The sequence below is a fragment of the Pinus tabuliformis genome, chromosome Q, assembly GCF_031772625.1.
Source record: "Pinus tabuliformis cultivar Carrire ecotype Pingquan chromosome Q, CPIR1, whole genome shotgun sequence".
Taxonomy (NCBI): domain Eukaryota; kingdom Viridiplantae; phylum Streptophyta; class Pinopsida; order Pinales; family Pinaceae; genus Pinus; species Pinus tabuliformis.
The window spans coordinates 98,926,577-98,947,831 of record NC_142296.1 but is presented as its reverse complement, the minus strand read 5'-3'; the positions used below and the strand labels follow the sequence as shown (position 1 = coordinate 98,947,831).

General features: G+C 41.1%; 1 pseudogene across 1 annotated transcript; it reads left to right on the top strand.

Annotated features, from left to right (window-relative positions):
- The first annotated feature begins 279 nt into the window (after positions 1–279).
- Positions 280–2,278, top strand: LOC149218419 (WD repeat-containing protein LWD1 pseudogene; annotated as a pseudogene). Its single transcript, XR_016249166.1, has 2 exons — positions 280–704; positions 900–2,278. The product of XR_016249166.1 is annotated as a WD repeat-containing protein LWD1 pseudogene (transcript).
- The last annotated feature ends 18,977 nt before the right edge of the window (positions 2,279–21,255 follow it).

The following is a 21,255-nucleotide window of genomic DNA, read 5'->3' as shown; positions in this document are numbered from 1 at the left end:
ATTAAAATTAACCATAAAAATAAAAATAATTAACTATTAGAGATATTATATCTAAATTATTAATTAATTAAAAAAATAAACATGACTCTGTATACACTCAAAACATGGCTCTGTAGGGTCACCATCACCAAAGTTAGCACTCTAAGACTCTTGCAGTGTGTACAACAACACATACTGTATTATGTGACCAGAAGTTCCATTTCACGCGTAAAAAAAAAACACTAATTTAAAATAATGTTTCTGATGAAGCGTAATTTATGTGAGTGACGAACTCGATGGCCTTTACCGTTTCACATTTTCCTACTCTGAGTATTTTGAGAGCTACTTGCAGAAGTAAAAGTGAATTTTTTTTTTTAAAGGAAGAGGAGGTTGAAACGATTTCAGGCATCAATAAAAGTATCACACACTTTATGGGCATCGAGCATATTGAGGCGGTGGGAAATTAGGCTAGAACTACTAGTCTAAGGAATACATTAAAGGCTACTAATCGCCGACATTATTGACCAGATAGACTCTAAAACATTCCTTCATTTTGTTTTCTGCTTCGTGAACCACCGTCCATGACTCCAGGGATTTATGGCACAGACGTGTTGGTGGCTATGCAAAATTTTTTAGTCCGGTATGTACTGTGGTCGGATTGAGGAAGAATTTCTGGATATTTAGGGTTTATGAATTCGTGAAGCGGAGGGAATCAACCTAACCAGGTACATAATTCATCGTATTATCCATTTCTTCTGCACTTGCTTTTATTTTAATGTAAATTGTTTTTCTTTATGGTAACATAGAAAGTGCATTGAGACCGATTTCTGTTTCAGCGAATGCATCATTTGTAGATCCATGAAATGGGCGTTTGTGTTTTTAATTGCAATCCTCAAGCCAATACATTTATGTTTTTGCAGGCCACTGGTATTTAGAATAATATAAAACAAGTGTAGTGTTTCAATGGAAAGGTATTCCCAAGGCACACAGAAAAAATCAGAAATCTACACATATGAAGCTCCCTGGCAAATATATGGCATGAACTGGTCTGTGAGGAAAGATAAGAAATTTCGTCTTGGGATTGGTAGCTTCCTGGAGGAGTATAACAATAGAGTAGAAATCATTGAGCTGGATGAGGAATCTGGGGAATTCAAGAGTGATCCAAGGCTTGCTTTTGACCATCCATATCCCACTACCAAGATAATGTTTGTTCCTGATAAAGAATGCCAGAGGCCTGACCTTCTGGCCACTACTGGCGACTATCTGAGAATCTGGCAAATTTGCGAGGACCGAGTAGAGCCCAAAAGCCTCCTCAATAATAATAAGAACAGTGAATTCTGTGCACCCTTGACTTCTTTTGACTGGAATGATGCCGATCCCAAGCGAATTGGGACATCGAGCATCGATACCACTTGTACCATCTGGGACATAGAAAAGGAAGTGGTGGATACACAGCTGATTGCCCATGATAAGGAGGTCTATGATATTGCCTGGGGGGAGGTAGGGGTTTTTGCTTCTGTATCTGCAGATGGGTCTGTGAGAGTGTTTGACTTGAGGGATAAGGAGCATTCTACTATTATATATGAGAGCTCACAGCCGGAGACCCCATTGCTTCGATTAGGTTGGAACAAGCAAGATCCGAGGTTTATTGCTACTATTTTGATGGATAGTTGTAAGGTGGTTATCTTGGATATTAGGTTTCCAACCTTGCCTGTTGCAGAGCTCCAGAGGCATCAGGCTAGTGTGAATACTATTGCATGGGCTCCTCACAGCCCTTGCCATATTTGCACTGCAGGAGATGATTCTCAAGCACTCATATGGGAATTATCCTCCGTTAGTCAACCACTGGTGGAGGGTGGTGGTCTAGACCCAATACTAGCTTACACCGCAGCTGCTGAAATTAATCAATTGCAGTGGTCTTCCATGCAGCCTGACTGGGTTGCAATTGCGTTTTCTAACGAAGTACAGATACTAAGGGTTTGAAATTTATTGCTTTGTAGTTTTTCATTCAAATGTTCTAGAATTTGTCTAAGCTAGCTACTGGTGTATAACTGATATGGAAAACTTTTGCCATTCTCTCATCTGGATAGGTCCATAATGGTAAAGTACATTATGCATAAGTTATATACCCTTTATGTATTTATGTCATAGAAGTGGGGTCTTCCTAACTACTTGCATTAGGTTTTAAAACATCCCGGATTTCAGTCTCTTTGATTGGAAATCTTATTGGAGATGCTTCTTTGTGAAAAGTTTTAACATCAGATGGCTGTATTTTAGATTTCAATATGATTTTAACAGACACCAAGCTTTACTTTGTTTAGGTATTAATAGTTTGATGACATCAATTAGCTAAATTCTCTACGCTATGAAGATTTGCAAACTAATTATATCTTTCTATTTTCTTTCTTGCTTTGTTTTCTTCTTTAGTTTTGGGTGCTAGCAGTTTATAGCATAGCTTGTAACCATACTTGCAAACAAAATTTCCGTATTGTATGTCTTAATTGTCTTTGAAACAACTAAAGTCCTACCAGTCAGTTAGATAATGCAACAACTAACGTGTCAATCCATATTTTGAAAGTTGGCAAAATCTTAATAAATAAAATATATATTTATCAACATTTTGGCAATTTGCTATTGCAGGCAAGATAAGGCAGTTTCAAATGTAAGCACGGGGTTGCAATAGCCTAGGAAACTTTGTTCTATATCTTTTTTTGATTGTGGTTATAGACCTAAGTTTCCAAGGTTTGTGGCCATGAGTGCGGGTGCAAGGATGGAAATGCCATTTTGTGAATTATAATAGACTTAACTATTATATTTTATAAATTATATTTCTATATTATGTTTTGTGATTGTATTCTAAATATTATATGATTAATTATAGTTGAAAATTGAAATAATTGCATATGATATTCTGGACCCTGGTTATGTGTTTTTTTCTCCGTAGACATTTTTTTCTTTAGGTAAACCTGTCCGTCGATCATAAGATAGTACATTTCTTAAACTCAGATGCCTTTAAGGCTCTATCTCAAGTATAAGACCTCTCTCCAGGTTGGAATGAAATGATTTTCCAAAGACCTGGAAAAAACGCTTTCAGTTCTGATTGCACCTGAGAATCACATAAAGACTCATAGAAATTATAGATAATCACTAAATCTAATCATCCACATCTCTCACAGGGTGCTCAGCCATGGAGGCTGAGTTTACTTTGTTCCATCCTTTATAATTTTCAGCATAAAGGAGCCAACGTCCCTGCTTCATGCCTGCTTTGACAGCTTATCAGTGTCCTGTTTATAGTACTTGAAGATGTGTTTCAATTGGACCATGGCAAATGACGATTTAAGTTTCTCTGCTACCTGTATACTTCCTCGAAGTTCCATGCTTCTTTGTTCTCTTTCTTCCATTATCCAGTCCACTACCGCTTTTGAATCACTGTAGATGTTTGTTTCCAAAATACTTTTCTCCTTTACAATGATTATAAGAATAATGGCAGCTTTAACCTCTCCCAAGTTTGTTTGCGGCTGCTTCTAGTCTGCAGTCAAATCTTATCAGATGAGTTCTTGAGATATGAAGAGTTCCACCATCACACATACATTTGGATACTTGTTAACCAGCCCATCAAAAAAACCATGGGGCCAGTGATGATATCCGGGGGCTCTGCTTTCCTTTGCTTTACCTTCTTCTTTACTTTCTCGAAACTTAAGTAAGCCCCTTTAGTCTGTAGTAAGTTCCCAAAGGAGAAATCTGCTTATCTTGTAAGAGGGCTTCATTCCTATTCAGCCATACTGCCCATATGATGAAGATAGGAAAATAGTGATGATTGTAATACACTGCCTTGTCATCTAACCAGTTGTTTATTGCTTCTTCCACTGAATCTCCCTCCAACTTACCTTCTCCTCCTGTGACGGTTTTTGCTGCTGCTCGTGTTTCTTATGTGAAATGAAAATTTAAGGATATATAGTTAACACTTTCTGTGCTTTCATTGCATGGTGGACAGTATCCAGGTCCCTGTCATGGGCTTTTCCGCAAGTCGTGCCATGTTAAAATTTTATTGTTTACAAGCAGCCAATCTTGGTTTTGAGAGGGGTTTCCAATTTAAATATGAAGGACCATTGCCAAGGCTTTTTCCCCTGGGAATACATTTCTGCTTGGTATCCCAGGTGTACCTTGTAGGTCCCTTCTATTTTGTTTGCAGCCCACAATAGTCTGTCTGGATGGTATCTTAATTTAATGGATACTGTTTTGAGTGACTCCACACACTGCTCCCATGCCTCTGCTAGATTCTCTCTGGGACTTGTTTGTTCTTGTAACTCTACCTCCCACTCCCTTGGGCTCTCCAAGTTGAATGGGAAGTGTTACTTTGCCCTAACCTGACTTCCATGTTCTCACTATGGAAGTGGGGTTACAAAATTTCCTCTTTTCCCAAAGTTAGTGGAATTAACTTTGGCCTACACCATCACATACAGCTCGATGAGATCTTTCCAACGATATAAACTTTATCAAAATCGGACAAGCAGATCAAAAGTTATGGCCAATTAAAATTGGCCAGTAATCCTTGCCACATCAACAAGAACTGCCACATGGGGCTCCATGATTAGCCTACGTGGCTATGCCACCTCACCACCAGCCCCCACCATGTCCCTTACCACATCACCACACCTTTGTGCCTTCCTTGGCTAATAAAAGGTTAAGCTTCCCTACCGCTACTGCGTGACAGACTTTTCTTCGTCGGTTGCCGAAAAATTTCCCATTCCCCGACCCCATTAACTGTGGCCTCCTCTGCGATAACCACTGCCATAGCATGGAACCCCCGCAATGCGATGACAAATTCTTCACTAAGAGACGGGAAACATTCCCGTCCTGTGCCCTCCATTATTTGTGGCTTGGCTAGTAAAATGCACCCTTGAACCTCCTGGGGTCCCCAACCCACTCTGATGTCACATTGCTACGCGGCCTCCTCCAAAGGCACCACATGTGATCTAACTACAGGCCACAAGGCCATCCAAAAGCCATCCTTACCAGCCATGTGTCACGTTGTGTGTGTGCCACGTCCACATCTATCCACATCATCCTGCCACGTAGGTCCTGCCTTGGGTCCCACCTGCACTCGGACCCTTGTGCAATATGACATTTCATTGTCATGAGAAATTTCCGGAGTTTAACATGGAACCCTTTTTTGTGCCTCCATGTCATCGTGCCCAACGCCTTCATGCCGAGGCACAATGGGATGCACTTACCCAATCGGGCGTAGTGCGACGTGAACCTTCACGTCTAGTGACGGGAGCATTGTCGTCTCGTGGAGCCATGATTCCAAATCCCCAGATGTACCTGTTAGCCCTGAGGTGCAGTGCTGCTATTTTGAAGACTAAAGGAGGGAAATGGTCTATTCTGCTGTCGTGGAGAGGTTCCCATACGGTCCATCACCTCACTTTTCTCACTCATCCACTCCCATCCACGTTCACTCATGTCCTAACCCAACCCTCACATCATAACAAAACTCACTTTTGCCTTGGCCCTATGTGAATTAATCCATTTTTGCCCCCTATGTATTATTATTTTTCAGAGCGCATGAAAACATGCACTAATGCGCAAAATCCCCCGAAAACCTTACCTTTCCATCCATATGCACCCCTTTGCACATTTCTCGAGGTCGTCCCATACCTTCATGTTCCCCGCCGTCGATCTTCCCACTGATTTGACGGTCCACACTTCATCCGACTAACGTTATACGCTCACCCGCTTCGACCAATCACCATCGTTAGATCATTTCCGCCAGATCTAACGACTATCGCGCATATCGCTCGGGCAACAAGAGAGAGGGATACCCACCCGATAAAGCGGTTTCCTCTCTCTCCTCCGCTGCTACGTGGCGCTCGATGAATGGAATCGAGCGGGCTCCGACCTTTACCACTTACCGCCCGATGATCGCCCGATATAAACCATTTCCGCTTGAGTAAACCACTCCCAGGCATTATCTTTCGAGCACCTCCTCCACTCGATAGCCGTTCGATCTACCCATCTAAGATCTGACGGCTTAGACTTATTCCGCTCCCGCCACGACTTCAAGCCTCCGATAATTGATCTCCTCCGACCATCGATCCACACCATCCAACGGCCCACGTGCCCCCGTACCCCACTTCCCACTAGTCACCCGGGGAGGAAATTTGTTGGCTTTGTCAGTGTTTTTGACAGTCGGATAGTTGAACTGAAATAACAAAATGCATGGCCGAAAGGGGAAAAAACAACAGCACGATGCAGCCGAACCAACAGAAATGATCATGGAACATCGCTGGCACGAGCGAACCACCTGACAGCGTGGCGAAATTACCAGAATTTGATTACCGTGTTTGTTAGAAACAGAGCTCTCTGAGCTCATGTTTGTCTAGTTATGGCATCAAGTAGTTAGAAGACAGAGGGGATAGATTAAGACATCTCGAGCCTCAGAGAGTTTGAGAGTATTGTAAAAAGCCTATAAATGGCTGAAAGTTCGAAGTAATAGAGGTTCAACTTTTGGAGACTGTGGATACTTTGTTTTTCCCAGCGTCTCATCTTCATTCCAGTAATACAAGCTTCTTTTGCTATTACATGTTCAATTGCCATCTTCTCCTCTGTTCTAAGTTTGCACTTGAATAGGTTATTCATGTTTTCTTTTGTGTCTAATGCCAGATAACTGTCATCTTATCTCTACGTTGATAAATTAGATTTGCAAGCTTCATTTACTTTCTGTAGCTAGCCATTCATATGTGTTTATGTATGTATCTGCTGGTACAGTCAGGATTCTCCATCTATTCATTGAATCTATAAACTATTGAGCATTAGTGGTCGAAAGCCTTGTCAAGCTGAGGGTGTTCATGCATGTCTTGAGTGAAAACAGAGTTGAAACAGTCATCTGACTTGATCCAAACCCCAATCCATTCCAATAGTTTAAAGAACGATATTGAAGATTTATATGTTACCAGGCATCTCCGAGCTACAACCTAGGAGATTTTCCTGGAGTGCTAACAAAATTGGCGTCGTTGCTGGGGAGAGGAGACTGAAGCTCAGCTTCCCTGGGGGACGTCACAGATCTAGATTTTGATGATAGACAAAGTCTGGACACTATTTGGGTTGTAGTCATCTATCTAGCGGCTCTACTGGAGGATAAACCTCTTGGTGACTCCACTCCATAGTTCTGGCTCAGTTTGTGAGGCATACTCGGAGAAATCCTCAAAAGCCATGAGCTGACCCACTGCCTGACCCTGAAAAAATCATCAAAGAAAGAAAGGCGTTGCAGAAAGGAGCATCAGGTTCAGGTAGCTCTAAACAATATTCTTTATCTCTTCAAGAAAATCATGTAGTAGAACAAATATATGTTGAGAGTATAGCATCTAATACTAGCAGTGAAGAAAAAATCTCAGAGATTCATAGAGCTCCTTATTCTTTAGGTTCTTCTTTTGTTGTAAGCCCAAAGGAAGCCTCTCCTCCTATCCATCATACTCCTTTAGTCCTATCAGTCACTCCTCAACCTCTATCATTCAGACTTCCAGTACCCTTATAGCCACCACAGCTGTGGCAGCACCACAAGCACCTACCAAAATGGAAAGAATCATAGCTGCTAGGTATGGACCTCTAGCATTGCCCACTCCTTTGAATGCCATGCCTACTGGAGAATATCAAAAGTATATGCCTAAGTTCACAGGGACTGAAGGTGTTACAGCTGAGGAACATCTTGAATCATTCTATAGCTATGTTGATAACATGGACATTAGTGAAGCTGATGTATGGATGAGAGTCTTTGTCCAAAGTCTAGATGGAGAGGCTAGAAAATGGTTCAGAGAACTGACCCCAAGGTCTATAGCAGATATTGAGGCTTTAGAATCTAGATGATGCACTCCTAAAGCATTGGGGGGATAAGAAGGATCTACTCTACTACCACACCGAGTTTGGGAACTTAAAGAGGGAAAATGGTGACTTGTTGTCAAATTTTAATAAGAGGTTTAACCGCATGTACAACAAGATACTAGCTGAAGTAAAACCCACCACTACCTCTGCTAAACTCATCTATGCCAGTGCCTTTGATTCTGACTTCTGTCTACTGTTGAGGGAGAGACGATGTGCTACCTTGGCTGATATGCAGGATGCAGCCTTGGAAGTAGAATCAAACATCATGGCTGCAGAGAAGCTCAAGGGGAATGTTGATAGAAGGAGACAGAGGGGCGAATCTTCATCATCTTCAGATCCCAAGATAGATAAAATGACCAAGATGATAGAGTCATTGACTCATTAGCCTCTGAAATCTCCAAATTAAAGGTTGAGCAGCACCCTAGGAAAGGAAGAGTTCCTAATACCTTTGCTCCTAGAAATCCAAATCCATATAGAAGAGCTAATGAGCAGTTGCAGATTCTGCAAAGAAGCAAAGATGCCAATGAAGACCAAAGGGTGAAGACCCCTTTCCAGAATGTAGTCATGGAAGAAGAGCAATTTGAAGAAGATGATGAGATCCATTGTCTGGAAGATAAAGGCAGTGCCTCCTTTTTGACCTTCGCTGCCTATGAAAAGTCATTATTCAATGACCAGATTAGCCAAGAGTGGGATGTTGGAGCTGTTCTGCAAACTGATGATGAACACAGATATGATTTGAGGTCGAAGATGAATAATGCTAAGGAAACTCCTGTTCAAAGAGCTGCTGTTCTTGCCATACAACAAGCTAATAAGCAGAAACGACCGGCAGTTGATCCCATCATCCTCAAAGCTTCAGCTCACGAGGTAAGAGGCCTTGACAAGTCTCCTTCTTCTTTCAGTTTTGAATCAGAAATTCAGAAGCTAAGCATACCCATGCCTCTCATTGAACTAGTGAAGAATGAGTCCTTTAAGAGTTATCCTCGAGGCCCTTGAGCCTAAAGCCATCTAAGCCTCCACTGACTATGTAAATCTGCAAGACGACAAATCAACTGTTGTTCTCAGCCCAATGATTGAAAATTGTCATGACAGTTCCCCATCATTCTATGTCTCTTTGACTATTCATGACAAAATCCTTCACAACTGCCTTCTGGACACAGGAGCCAGCCATAATCTAATGCCCAACGCTGTCATGGATGAATTGGGTTTTTGACATTACCAAGTCTTATCATGACCTGTTTTCTTTTGACTCTAGAAAAGTGAAATGTTTGGGATTAATCAAAGACCTAGCCATCACCTTGTTTCAGCTGCCCATGAAGAGCATGATGATGGATATTGTGGTAGCAAATGTACCCCCCAAGTTTGGCATGTTGCTTTCCAAAGGTTGGCTCAAGAGATTAGGTGGAACATTGCAAAATGATCTGTCCTATTCTACTGTCCCAGTTTTTGGAGGTGAGAGCAGGAGATTATACAGAGAAGCTCAGTTGGCTTATATTATCAGTGATGAAAGGAATCTCACTAATCATCCCATCTATGTTGTCGACACTGATTTTGGAGCTTGTATTCTTCAGATTGAAGAATTCCAGTTGGCCTCCATGCAGCTTAGGAAACTGGTTTGCCAGATCACAGAGGAAGAAGGCCCACAAATTTGGGACATGTTCTTTGATGGAGCTTGCTCTAAGGAAGTTGCAGGCACAGGTGTAGTCCTTGTGTCCCCCACACAAGAATGCATTCATTTATCTTTCAAGTTAACTTTTCAGGTCACAAATAACATAACAGAGTACGAAACCTTGATATTGGGCTTAAACGCTGCTAAAGAAATGGGCATCAAAGGTCTGAAGGTGTTTGGAGATGCAGACCTTATCATTCAACAAGTGAACAAAACTTTCCAAGCAAAGCATCCAAGGCTGAAAGCATACAGAGATGAGGTATGGAAGCTCAAGGGTTCTTTTAATAGTTTCAACATTTCTTACATCCCTAGAATGAAGAACCAGCTTGCTAATTCCCTTGCTGTGTCTGCTAGCACGTTTATTCCTCCTTTGCCTCCTAAATTGACTTACAAAGTTCAGGTGAAATATAGACCATCTCTGCCTGACAATGTCAAATACTGGAAAGTTTTTGAAGATGATGATGAAATTAATAGGTTTTTACAAGTCATTGATGAATTTTTTGAAATGCACATTGACCAAGAAAATGAAACCATTGAAGAATGCAACTAGTCCAAGCTAAATGACGAGATTGGTCAGGATAGCATTGTTCAGCTGCCTAGTAACCATATACCCAAAGGATTGGTGCCCCTAGAAAAGCTGTTTGATCATAATGATGTACGTTATAAGCCTGCCAAAAAAGGAAACGAGTCTGCAGTTCATAGACATAATGTAGGGAGTCCAGCGCATCCAAAGTACATAAATCTGTCCACTCACTTGTCTTCTGCCCAAAGTTTCGAGTATTGCACCCTGATGAAACAATTTGCTGATATTTTTGCTTGGGAGTACAATGATCTTAGGACCTATGACACCAACATCATTCAGCATAAGATTCCACTGGAGAAGAACACCATCCCTTTTAAGCAAAAATTAAGACCTATTAGCCCTTTCTTATTGCCTTTGATTGAAAAGGAAATCAAGAAGCTATTGGATGCCAAGATCATAGTTCCCCCAATGTATTCAAAGTGGATAGCTAACCTTGTGGTAGTAAGAAAGAAGAATGGAGAAATCAGGCTTTGTGTTGACTTCAGGAATCTGAACAAATGCTCTAAAAAAGACAACTATCCCTGCCTAAGATGGAACACTTGCTGCAAAAAGTTTCAAGGGCTAGAGTCATGTCTTTCTTAGATGGATTTTCAGGTTACAATCAGGTTGCTGTACATCCAGAAGATCAGGAAAAGACCGCCTTCACTACTCCTTGGGGCACTTTCATGTACTCCAAGATGCCTTTTGGACTGATGAATGCTGGGGCTACTTTTCAGAGGGCCATGGACATATCCTTTGTGGGAGAGAAGGACAAGTTTGTCCTTATTTACCTTGATGACATAACAATCTTTTCCAGCAGTCACAAGGACCATTTGCAGCATTTGAAGAAGGTGTTTCTAAAATGCAAACAGTTTGGAATTTTTGTGAACCCAAAGAAGTCACAATTTTCTCTAGAAGAAGGCAAACTTCTGGGACATATTGTGTCTGCCGAAGGTGTGAAGATCGATCCAGCAAGAGTTCAAGCAATTCAGACATTGTCCATCCCAAGGTCAAAAAGGGGCATACAATCTTTCCTGGGTAAGATTAACTTTGTAAGGAGGTTTATTCCAAACTTTGCATAACTAGTGAAGCACATCACTTCCATGCTGAAGAAATGATCAAAAATAAAATGGACAGATGGTGCAAGAAGCTCTTTTGAAGCCATCAAACAAGCTATCATGGAAGCTCCCACTCTAATCAGTCCAGATTATACCAGGGAGTTTTATATCTTCTCTTTTGCCTCTTATGATACACTTGCAGCAGTTCTATTGCAGAAAAATGATGAAGGTGTAGAGCACCCTGTGGCCTTTTTCAGCAAAACTCTGAGGGATGCTGAACTAAGGTATGACCTTATTGAAAAACAAGCTTATGCTCTCATAAAATCTTTAAAGGCATTCAGAATTTATATTCTGCATTCCAAAGTGGTTGCGTATGTACCTTCAGCCTCAGTAAAAGATGTCCTAACTCAGCTAGATATTGATGGAAAGAGAGCTAAATGGATTGCAAAATTCATAGAGTTCAACATAGAGGTGAAGCCCACCAAGCTTGTCAAAGGCCAGGGCTTGGCTAAGCTTATGGCTGAAATTGCAGTTTGTTAGACATCAATTGCATGGGTTCAAATTCAGGTGGTGAGTAGACAGAGGAAGCAGCAGAAGAGCAAGAGCAGAATCAGTCTTTGGCTGAAAATCTAGCCACCTGTGAATGGTATTCCAGTGTAGTTCATTTTTTGCAGAAGCTAGAAGTCCCTCCAGGGCATAGCTCAAGTCAAGCCTAGGCCATTAAGCTCAGATCAGCCAAATTCTGCATTAATAAAAACCTACTTTATTGGAGAGACCCATCAGGGATCCTCTTGAGATGTCTAGACAAAGGACAACCTGTGGAAGTCATGCACCAGCCCCATTCTAGCATCTGTGGAGGGCATCATTATTGGAAAACCACAGCCCACAAGATCATGAGAGCTGGGTATTATTGGCCTATTCTGTTCTCTGATGTGTTTTCTTTTGTGAAGTCTTGTGACAAATGTTAGAGGTTTGCAGGAAGACAACAACTAAAATCTCTGCCCTTGAAGCCAGTACACGCCAATGGTCCCTTCCAGCAGTGGGGCTTGGACTTCATAGGTGAGATCAATCCACATTCCAGTGGCCATCACAAATGGATCCTGGTAGCCACTGATTATTTCACCAAATGGATTGAGGCTATACCCACTAAAAATGCTAATCATCAGGTTATCATAAAGTTCTTGAATGAGAATATTTTCACTAGATTTGGTTGCCCAACCAAACTAGTCACTGATAATGCAACAGCTTTCAGGGCAGAAGAATTGGTGGACATGTGTGAATCCATGGGCATTCAATTGGTGCATTCTACCTCATATTATCCTCAAGGCAATGGCCTGGCAGAATCATCTAACAAGATTCTTGTAAGGATAATCAAAAAATTGTTGGAGGACAACAAAAAGAGCTGGGATTCCAAGTTGAAGTTTGCATTGTGGGCTGACAGAGTTACCAATAAGAAGTCCATAGGAAATTTTCCATTTAAGTTGGTTTATGGCGCTGATGCTGTTTTTCCTATCCAGCTGATTCTCCCTGTGGCCAAATTCTTGCAAGAAGAACAGGATGAAGAGAATGACATGGCGAGGAGAATGAGTAACTTGGTTGAATTACAGTAGATCAGAGAACAACTGGTTGAGAAGTCAAGAATTCATCAGAAGAAGATCAAAGAAACCTTTGATAGGAAGGCAAAAATGGACAGTTTTCAGGTTGGTGACTGGGTTCTCAAATGGGATGCATTGAAGGAAAATAAGGGCAACCATGGTAAATTTGATGCCTTATGGACGGGACCGTTTGTCATTGCTCAAGTTCAGATGAACAATACGTTCATTTTGCACAATTTGCAGGGGGAAGGTGTTTTTGATGTCCCAGTCAATTGGCGATTTTTGAAACTTTACTTCATATGAGGCTTTAAGGCCTTAATATTGTAATAGGTTTTTTTTAGTTTTTGTTTTCTATGCAAATAAACTCCATGCCCAATGGAACACTAGGAGATAAGTTTGTTTTGGTTGTTACTGGAAAGGCAGTAGTTTGCAGTTCTTGAAACCTCACAGGGAGGCTTTCATCCCCAAAAGGAGCCAGTGTTAGCCCTGAGGTGCAGTGTTGCTATTTTGAAGACTAAAGGAGGGAAATGGTCTATTCTGCTGTTGTGGAGAGGTTCCCATACGGTCCATCACCTCACTTTTCTCACTCATCCACTCCCATCCACGTTCACTCATGTCCTAACCCAACCCTCACATCATAACAAAACTCACTTTCACCTTGGCCCTACGTGAATTAATCCATTTTTGCCCCCCTATGTATTATTATTTTTTAGAGCGCATGAAAACATGCACTAATGCGCAAAAGCCCCCGAAAACCTTACCTTTCCGTCCATATGCGCCCCTTTGCACATTTCTCGAGGTCGTCCCATACCTTCGTGTCCCCCGCCGTCGATCTTCCCACTGATCTGACGGTCCACACTTCATCCGACTAACGTTATACGCTCACCCACTTTGACTAATCACCACCGTTAGATCATTTCCGCCAGATCTAACGGCTATCGCGCATATCGCTCGGGCAACAAGAGAGAGGGATACCCGCCCGATAAAGCGGTTTCCTCTCTCTCCTCCGCTGCTACGTGGCGCTCAATGAATGGAATCGGGTGGGCTCCAACCTTTACCACTTACCGCCCGATGACCGCCCGATATAAACCATTTCTGCTTGAGTAAACCGCTACCGGGCGTTCCTTCGAGCACCTCCTCTGCCCGATAACCATTTGATCTACCCATCTAAGATCTGACGGCTTGGACTTATTCTGCTCCCGCCACGACTTCAAGCCTTCGACAATTGATCTCCTCCGACCATCGATCCACACCATCCAACGGCCCACGTGCCCCTGTACCCAACTTCCCACCAGTCATCCGGGGAGGAAATTTGTTGGCTTTGTCAGTGTTTTTGACAGCCGGATAGTTGAACTGAAATAACAGAATGCATGGCCGAAAGGGGAAAAAACAACAGCACGATGCAGCCGAACCAACAAAAATGATCATGGAACATCGCTGGCACAAGTGATCCACCTGATAGCGCGGTGAAATTACCAAAATTTGATTACCGTGTTTGTTAGAAACAGAGCTTTCTGAGCTCATGTTTGTCTAGTTATGGCATCAAGTAGTTAGAAGACAAAGGGGATAGATTAAGACATCTCAAGCCTTAGAGAGTTCGAGAGTATGGTAAAAAGCCTATAAATGGCTAAAAGTTCAAAGTAATAGAGGTTCAACTTTTGGAGACTGTGGATTCTCTGTTCCTCCAAGCGTCTCATCTTCATTCTAGTAATACATGCTTTTTTTGCTGTTATATGTTCAATTGCCATCTTCTCCTCTGTTCTAAGCTTGCACTTGAATAGGTTATTCATGTTTTCTTCTGTGTCTAATGCTAGATAACTGTCATCTTATCTCTACCTTGATAAATTAGATTTGCAAGCTTCATTTACTTTATGTAGCTAGCCATTCATATGTGTTTATGTATGTATCTGCTGGTACACTTAGGATTCTCCATCTTTTCATTGAATCTATAAACTATTGAGCATTAGTGGTCGAAAGCCTTGTCAAGCTGAGGGTGTTCATGCATGTCTTGAGTGAAAACAGAGTTGAAACAGTCATCTGACTTGATCTAAACCCCAATCCATTCCAATAGTTCAAAGAACGATACTGAAGATTTATATGTTACTAGGCATCTCCGAGCTACAACCTAGGAGAGTTTCTTCGAGTGCTAACAATACCTATTCACGCTAACAACTGTTAAAAGTTTTTGTCTCGTTGGGGCCATATCTTTGTCTTCGGGACGTAAATATCCCCGTTTGTTAACAAGGACAACGATGATCTTCGTTCTGTGCCCTCTGTCACTTCGCGCCAATCCTTCGGTAGGTGCAACGTGAACTTTCATGTCTGGTAATGGGAACTGTCTTGTCCCACACTCTCTATTATAGCATTGACTTGCAACGAATTACTACCCGGTAAAGGGGTGTGGCGCAAATTAGTGTTTAATCACCACAATGAAGGGATTAACCCAGTGATTAACGCTAATCAATCACAACTAAGGCAATTCCCCTTCTTACGCCAAAACTCAAATCCTTTTAATAAAATTCCCCAGGGTTATGCGGCTCGAATATGAGCGCGAACCTCTGTAACCCTTAAAGGTTCTGATGACCTTGCCAAGCATTCCCTTGGAATTTGGTATCGTTCAGTACCAACTTCCATGGTTGGAAAGACCACCTCGTTCCGATATATTGTTATTTACCTCATATTACATACGTACCAACTCTAGGCTTTCAACTGCCTTCAAGCACTCAGAGAAACCATGAAATTTACAACATATCAAACAATACAAACCACCTAAAGTAATGATCAACTGAGCATATCAAGCAACCATGCACAATCATGCAAATAACTAGGGATGTTGTAACCTCATGGCTTAAGCAGATCATAAGCACCACAGATACACAAGTTAGCTAATCAACCAACTTTATAATTATCTAAACAATTTTTCATAACATATAGGGTTATTCACTAGCCATTCATGGCACAATCCATATATATACAAGAATAACACTTATCTAATTAACTTGTGTGGTTGACAACTAGAGGAGGGACTTCAATTCTTCACCCAACCATAGGCCGGCTGCACCACAATATTTCTTGCAGCTAACCACCCCTGAGCCGGATTCACAGCCTGAGAAGTTAAGTGCTCAAGGGTATTCACACCAATAACAGGTGAAACTGGTAGCCAAGAGGAAGAGTCCACTGTTCAGGTAGTCTAATGACTGCTCTCAGGCAGCAAACACCAGAGTGATTCACCTGCTCTCTTAGAAATCAATCACAGGAGTTTGACGAGAGTTCAACGGAGATTCTCTCAGCCTAGGAACCTAATCTCACTCTAATGGGTGTTTTCTCAGCCCCAAGGCAAGCACCAAGTGAATCAGTAATTCCCTGAGCTCTCTTGGTCGAATTACACCAAGACACAGACAGGGGATTGCCAGAATGCAAGGAATGATGCTCCAATTCTACCACAAGGTTTTTATGCAACTCTCTCCTCTTGCGTTCCCTCTCCTGCTTTGCACCACTCCGCTTTCTCATGCGACGGCTCAACTTCTTCCCCACTCACGTCGTGGGGACACTACGGCAATCATGGGCACTCTTGCTGCCTAATCACCCCTGGCTAGTGCTGTCACGCTCAGAGCATTTTCGTATGCCAGCCACACCCCACTTCTCCACCACTCTGCCCTTTCTTTTTCCTTCTGCCTCTTCTCTTGCGTGTTAATTTCCTCAACACGTATCAGGACAATGAGGACAGCATGGGCTCCTCCTTGCTGCATGCTGCCCATACTCCTATTAATGTCTGCACCAGCAGACCATTTGATTTGCCAGGGAGCTAGGTGGGGGAATAAATGAAGTGGCCTGGGTTTAAACACTGCACAAGCAACTCCTCCTCCTCAGTCTCTGAATCCATGTCCACTCCTCCAGCTCAGCTATATTCCACATTTTTCACATTATTACATGAATTACAATTCATAGTGACATTTACAAGAGGGGTTAGCAAAAAGGGCTGCCACAGTTCTGTTCCTTTCCATCTTGAGTTCCACCGTATTGTGTTGTTCCTGTCGTAGGCATCTGCCAGGAAGTGTAAGTTTTGAGTGAATACATTCTCCTAGTCTTTGTGATAATCTTGGAACCTCCAGCCCCCTGTACCAGTGTCTGCTCTTCACACCTTTACTTGCCTCCTATTTCCTATTAGATGGGAAAGATGATTCGCAGTAATGGGGAAGGCTTCCACCATGGTATTCCCGACGACTGACCCTCCTACAGATTTCCTTGGGCTTCTAATCCATTCTTCAGTGCCAAAAGGTTGTATTTACTTCTTTTTCATGATATCCGACCATATTACTTCTTTTGATAGGATTCTCTAGAGGCCTTTTGCTGCCAGTGTTTTTGAGAGTGTGGGTAGGTCTTTCAATCCCCATCACCCTGCCCTTTTTGTTTAGATGCTTGCGTTCTCCTTCCTGCCTGCCCATAAATACCCAGTGGCAGGTTTTTTTATTTTGTTGAGCATTTCTTTGGGTATATTCACAAAGAACATCTAAAAGACAGGTGTGGCTTCCACCACACTCTTCAATAAGGCCTGTCTTCCTCCTAGTGAAATCAACTTGTTACACCAATGTCTGATTTTCTTAAATTTTCCTTGTATCCAGAGCCAATCCCAATAGATTGAGTGTTTCTGTAGATGTATAGGTTTATCATAACCAGATTTTATATGGCTCACCCAATCCAGTACATAGCATAACATAAGCCCGTCAAACTAGCTATTTGCTATTCCAAGGACTAGCATGCACAATATGCTTCAAACCTATGTTGCACTGGTTTTTGGGACTGCAGAATGGCGGGGACAGGGGTACATGTCCCTGAGACAGCTAGAGCACACCCCCAAAATTTTCATGGAATGGTGGGTTAAGGATGAATTCAAAATTCACCATAAACACAAGCTTGTAAGCATAACAAACTATCTTATATAAAAGTGCTGAGTGACATTCTATTGTTGGCAGCTAGACATGAGCAAAATGTAGTTTAGCTTTAGGGAACTTAAAGTGTAACTATTTTCAATTTGCAATAAGGTCCATGAAGGGTGTATGAGACAAAGAACTGTCTCTATAGCAGCTGTTCTTCCATATTTATTGTTAATGATAATTATGTTAAAACATAAAAGGCATTACCTTCTCAATAGGTTTTCGGACTTTTACAACTGTGTTGAAAACCACTATAAAATTCTTTGGCTTTATAAAGAAATTAGATTCAATTTTTCAATTATGAAGGTGATTGATTCGAACATCTAGTACCCAATCTAAAATTTTTTGGTTTTATAAAGAAATTAGATTCATTTTTTCAATTATGAAGGTGATTGATTTCGAACATCGAGTACCCAATCCAAGTCACTACTATTTGATTGTTTTCACAATGCTTGAGGTTGGAATGATGGGAACACTAGACTTGAATGACTCCTAGAAACTCATTTTCAATATATAGAAGTCAAGATGACCTGAATATTGAAAAGAACAAGAACAATAACCATATGGATTAGCCCTTTGAAAGTTGCATTCCCTGTTTTCTTATCATGGAAGTTTTGTTTGTTGGAATGTTGTTTATGAAAAAGCAATATTTAAATCACCAAAAACCCAAGATGAAACCCATCATGCAAAACCCATGTTTTGAGCTGCAATTTGTACAATAGATTTAAAATCAGTGCAACACAAAAATATTGGATGGAAAAATGATCATATCGTCTAATCATCAATGTCCATGACTGTCAAAACCGAAGATATATGCTCAGAATATTGTCTGTCCAGAAAATCCCTTAAATGTGTCCAGAGGATCCCTGAAATCTGTCTGGAACATCTTGGGGAGAGTAAGCAAGTCCCCATGTCCCCGATGAAGTCCCAGCAGTTTGGGGGATGCTTCCTAGGGGTCCTCAAGTACCTGAAACGCAGGAATGCAGGGTACATGGGTTTTTGTTTTTGGGCTGGAGGGGAGGGGTGGGTAGAACGGGTTCCATGCAACATAGCTTCAAACCATATGCATTAACAATGTGCTGACTTCTTCTTGGTCCTCTGAAGGAGGGAAAGGGCAAGGTGTCACCCTTCGCTGACGCAGTTCATGGACTTGCTAAAACTACTAACACCTGTCCTGTCCCTCTTGCCACATCCTATTGGATACTCACGGTGTATCGTCTCTTATGAATATATCATACTTACCAAGTCCACTTATCAAATAATGTTGTTTCCTGAATATAAATCCCAGTAATGTTGCTTCCTGAATAGAAATCTCAGGCTTGACATAATGTCCAAAAGAATTGAATTCACATGTTCTTAGAGCCCACACATTCTTCAATATTGCTGGCTAATATACGACAAGGAGTCTCATCTGTAGGAGAGGATGAATGAAGCATGATGCCTAGAATATGAGAGAGCTACTCTGCAGATTACTTGGGCTTCTTGCATTGATGACTGCTCTGAGATTTTAATTTCAGCGAGGAAAATCTGCGGGTCTCTGAGGTTTTATAGGGCAATCTGCCCCTACTCTTCTGTGGGTCTTAAGGAATTGAACTTTAATCATTTAATCCCTTTAGTCCCTGCCATACTTTCCTTCACTCAATTTTCATATCAGGTGTTGGTTAAAAGGCCATGCTACCGATGCCGCCATTGGCCTTGTGGTCTAACAGACAGTTGGGAAACCATTTACATGATTTTCCATATACATATTAAACCAGAACCCATCAGCTTGGCTTATTACCCAGCACCTCGCTATGCATATCTTTTTTCGGTTCAACAGAAGAACAGAGCAAGGGAGAAGCAGTAGTACGAGAAGCAGATCTTGCAACAGAGATAGTTGTAGACAGATGTCCTGTTGCGATCTAGAACCAAAAGAGTAAAGTGGTAGACAGATGTCCTGTTGGAATCTCGATCATCAATCACAGCATCATCCAAAGGACCAGCACCCGAGTGAGGGATTATGTTTATAGCATCGAACCCCTGGATAGATCAAATGGGTTTACATAGGTCTGCCCCAAAAATCTTAACCAATTATCATATATATTGAAAGGAACATACTATAACATTATGTATAGAAGAGCTCTTTTTTTCACTTGTTTGGTTGCAAGTGACAAAAAAATGGAAAAATATACCTAAAAAGACACATAAAAGCATAAAACACACAAGAGCGTGATCTTTAATATATACGTGTGTGTTTTATTTTTAATTTTTTAATCTCTTTATTGTGTTTATATATTGAATATCACTTTCTAATTTGGCAGGAACACTGAGCATTTCCCAATTGGCCATAGTATGTTCTAAACTCAGTGCTTAGCTTTTCTATACATAATGTTATAGTCTGTTCGTTTCCATATATATGATAATTAATTAGATACAATATAAGTAATTAAGTTTTGTAAGTTTTATTTTATGTGTGTTTATCAATATAAAATGAGAGGTTATGATCCTTTTGTTTGTGGGAGAAGGATTTCCATGCACATTTCACAAGCAAGGTGGGTTTAGAGATCAAATTTGACTTCCACAAATAAGGGGCTGTCATACATCAAATTTGAACATGAGGGTTTCATAAATCAAATTCAATGTATGAGACTGCCTTGTTTGTGAGATGTTTGGGGGAATCCTTGTTTTTTGGGGCAAGGATGTTTCAATGCATTCCATAAACACCAATCATGTTGGGGCTTTCATATATCAAAATTCCCTTGTTTATGTGGTGTATTCTCGCAAAGCATGGCTGATATATCCATGCATACTACAAAAATGAATTCAAAATGAAAAATTCTAAATAACATGATAAAACATGCATAAATGACTGTAATACTATCAAATCACATATAAGTATGTTCACATAGTTGTTGAGTAGTTGTATATGTTGATCTATAATCTAGATTAGTAATTTATATTACTAATTTATAGGTACATAATTTCTCAAATTTGATATTATATAGCTTATAAACAATGTGGTGACTGTTTTTTTTGGTCACTTAGTGATGAATTTGTTATTTTGTTCTGGTGGAGGCAAGGCAATGCTTGCACTAGAAATAGTTGCAAGGGTTCATGACAAAGGCACTCACCAAAGTGCAGCCTGTAATAGTTTGAATAGTGCATTAGAGAAGATAGTTGAGATGAACACATGTTTCTAGTGGAAAATGACCCAAATGTTGGGTTCGAGTAGTGCATGAATGCAATTATGCAATAGGAATCTCAGTTGCAAGATGTTGGATTGGTTAAAGAAAGGGTTAGAGAGTCCAAGCCTTTGATAGGCACACTTCAACTTGTTGAAGATCAACTAGTTGATGGCATTGCTAACATTATTTCAATGGGATTGTGGGACTTAGGGACAATGATCTTAGAGGTTGCTCAACCGCTTGTAAAAGGGTTGAGTAAGTCAATAAAGAAGTGAGCTAAGGAGAAACAATAAAAGGAAAAGGTGGTTGAGGGACCTTTGTTAATCACAAAAGCAATTCAAAAGTCTAGTGAAGTAGAATAGATGGGAGACAGATTACCCTGATTGTGGAGTGCTTGAAATTGTAGAGTTTTGTAACAT